General features: G+C 45.1%; 1 pseudogene; it reads left to right on the forward strand.

Annotated features, from left to right (window-relative positions):
* Positions 1–2176: 2176 nt before the first annotated feature.
* Positions 2177–3757, forward strand: LOC105491655 (Golgi pH regulator pseudogene; annotated as a pseudogene).

Consider the following 3757-nt stretch of genomic DNA (forward strand, 5'->3'; position numbering starts at 1 on the left):
TAAAAAGAAAGGGAGCGGCCGGGCGCGGTGGCTCGTGCCTGTAATCTCAGCACTTTGGGAGGCTGAGGCAGACGAATCATCTGAGGTCAGGAGTTCAAGACGAGCCTGGCCAACATGGCGAAAACAGGTCTCTACTAATTATCTGGGCGTGGTGGCACGCGCCTGTAATCCCAGGAGGCTGAGGCAGGAAAATCGCTTGAACCCGGGAGGAGAAGGGTGCAGTGGGCCGAGATCGCTCCACTGCACTCCAACCTTGGCAACAAGGTGAGACTCTATCTAAAAAAAAAAAGTTAAGAGGGTAATGGATTCAGGGTTCAACAACATAGCTCAGGACAAAGAAGGGACAAAGGTTCCTGAGATAGCTCAAGATCAAGGAAAGAATACAAAAAGTCTTTCCGTGTTTATGCTTAATAATATGCAAAGATTCTATCGGTTCAAACAGAGACTCACAGAAGCAACATGACTAAAAGAAAAGGCATCATATTTTTGATCCAAAAACCTTTTGCTTGTTAGGCAAAATAGTAACCTCTATACGACAGAAAAAAATACTCTGGAAGATCTCAGAATAGAAGGAGCTGGCGGGGCGCGTTGGCTCACGCCTGTAATCCCAGCACTTTGGGAGGCCGAGGCAGGTGGATCACTTGAGATCAGGAGTTCAAGAACAACCTGATCAACATGGTAAAACTCCGTCTCTACTAAAAATACAAAAATTAGCCAGGCGTGGTGGCGGGCGCCTGTAATCCCAGCTATTCGGGAGGCTGAGACGGGAGAATCGCTTGAGCCCGGGAGGCGGAGGCTGCAGTGAGCCGTGATCGCGTCACTGCACTCCAGTCTGGGCAACAAAGAGGGAAACTCCGTCTCAAGAAAAAAAAAAAAAAAAAAAAGGGGAGCTATGTCTATACAATCCAGCTTCAAAGATCTGATGCGCAGTGGCTCACGCCTGCAATCCCAACACTTTAGTTAGTTGAGGCGGAAGGATCACTTGAGCCAAGGAGTTAGAAGCCAGTCCTGGAGTTAGAAGCCAGCCCTGGCAACACAGTAAGACCCCATCTCTACAAAAAAAAAAAAAAAAAAAAATTAAAAATTAGCTGGCCTTTAGTGGCTTATGCTGAGGCGGGAGGATTACTTTAGCCCAGGAGTTCAAGTGAGCTGATTACGCCACTGCCCTGCAGCCTGGACTACAAAGCAAGAGCTTGCCTTTGCACTGGTTGAAGGGGGTGAGTCACAGTAGTGGAAAGGAACTTGGAGTGCTCTTGAGTTGCGTGGTGATAGGCGGGGTTTATTCGGTTTGTGGAGAATCATCCAGGTGAATATTTATATATGAGAGGTTTTTTTTTTTTTTTTTTTTTTTTTTTAAGGAATTGGCTTATGCAACTGTGGACCTGGCTAGTAAGTGCTAAATCCATAGGGCAGGCTGTCAGGAAAAGCAGGCCATTGGAAAGGACAGGCTGGAAACAATATAGAAAATCAATGAAACCAAAAGTTGGTTATTTGAAAAGTTCACCAAAATTGACAAATATTTAGCTAAATAAACCAAAAAAAAAAAAAAAAAAAAAAAAAAAGAAGAGAGGGCCAGGCGCAGTGGCTCACGCCTGTAATCGTACCACTTTGGGAGGCCAAGGTGGGCGATCACCTGAGGTCAGGAGTTCGAGACCAGCCTGGCCAACATGGCGAGCTCCCCGTCTCTACTAAAAATACAAAAGTTGGCGGAGCATAGTGGCGGCGCCTGTAATCCCAGCTACTCAGGATACTGAGGCAGGAGAATCGTCTGAACCCAGGAGGCGGAGGTTGCAGTGAGCCGAAATCGCGCCACTGAAGTCTGGGAAACAGAGTGAGACTCTGTCTCAAAAAAAAAAAAAAGAGAGAAGACTCAAAAGACTAAAATCAGAAATGAAAGTGGAGGCGTCTGCTCTACCTACGCTGAACCCGAGGCGGGAAGCTCAGGACATAGCCGTTGATTGGCTGGCTGAGGCGCAGCTTGATGGCGTCGGGTTGACGAGCCGCAGGCGGCACCTGGGCGAATGCCGGCTGTGTGAGAGGCCGGTGGCCCCAGGGTGCCGCGGCCTTGGAAGTGGGAAATGGAGGCAGGAGCCCTCCCTACACTTCACCATAGGCTTCCTGATAGATTCCAGCATCATGATTACCTCCCAGATACTTTTTTTTTTTTTTTTAATTTGGGTGGCTTTTCTTCATGGGCCAATTGTTTTAAGAACTATGAGGTGTGTCAGTATGTTGCACGGGTGACCTTCTCTGTGATGTTTGCATTTTCTTGCACTATGTTTGAGCTCATCATGTTTGAAATCTTAGGAGTATTGAGTAGCAGCTCTCGTTATTTTCACTGGAAAATGAACCTGTGTGTAATTCTACTGATCCTGGTTTTCATGGTGCGTTTTTACACTGGCTATTTTGTTGTGGGCAACATCCGACTACTTTTGTCTCCTCTGTCTTAGTGCATAAACAACAACTGCTTTTTTCCTGTGTCTTGTGGTTGACCTTTAGCTATTTCTTCTGGAAACTAGGAGATTCCTTTCCCATTCTCAGCCCAAAACATGGGATCTTATCCATAGAACAGTTCATCAGCTGGGTTGGTGTGATTGGAGTTACTCTCACGGCTCTCCTTGCTGGATTTGGTGCTGTCTACTGCCCATACACTTTCATGTCTTACTTCCTCAGGAATGTGACTGACACAGATATTCTAGCCCTAGAATAGTGACTGCTCCAAACCATGGATATGATCATAACCAAAAAGAAAAGGATGGCAATGGCACAGAGAACAATGTTCCAGAAGGGGGAGGTACATAACAAATCATCAGGGTTCTGGGGAATGATAAAAAGTATTACCACTTATTCAATAGGAAGTGAATGCTTTGGAAGAACTAAGCAGGCAGCTTTTTCTGGAAACAGCTGATCTGTATGCTACCAAGGAGAGAACAGAATACTCCAAAACCTTCAAAGGGAAATATTTTAATTTTCTGGGTTACTTTTTCTCTGTTTACTGTGTTTGGAAATTTTTCATGGCAACAATCAATATTGTTTTTGATCGAGTTGGGAAAATGGATCCTGTCACAAGAGTCATTGAGATCACTGTGAATTATCTGGGAATCCAATGTGATGTGAAGTTTTGGTCCCAACACATTTCCTCCATTGTTGTTGGAATAATCATCGCCACATCCATCAGAGGACTGCTGATCACTCATACCAAGTTATTTTATGCCATTTCTAGCAGTAAGTCCTCCAGTGTCAATGTCCTGCTATTAGCACAGATAATGGGCATGTACTTTGTCTCCTCTGCGCTGCTGATCCGAATGAATATGCCTCTAGAATACTGCACCATAATTACTGAAGTCCTTGGAGAACTGCAGTTCAATTTCTGTCCCCATTGGTTTGATGTGATCTTCCTGGTCAGCACTCTCTCTAGCATAGTGTTTCTCTATTTGGCTCACAAACAGGCACCAGAGAAGCATATGACACCTTGAACTTAGGCCTACTACAGACTGTTAGAGGCCAGTGGTCTCAAAATTTAGATATGAGAGAGGAAAAAATGGAGGGGACAAGGGTCTAACATTTTATAAACAAACAAAATGCTGTGGTAGCATTTTTTACCTCTAGCATCCTCTTTCCTACTCAGGTGATACTGTGATCATGAGTAGCATCAGCTAGAACATGAGAGGGAGAAGTAACTCAAGGCAATACTCAGCAGAGAGCATCCTATGTGGACCTGAGGCTGGTGCAATGGCAGAGAGGAACCAAAAAACTA

Source organism: Macaca nemestrina, chromosome 5, assembly GCF_043159975.1.
Source record: "Macaca nemestrina isolate mMacNem1 chromosome 5, mMacNem.hap1, whole genome shotgun sequence".
Lineage (NCBI taxonomy): Eukaryota > Metazoa > Chordata > Mammalia > Primates > Cercopithecidae > Macaca > Macaca nemestrina.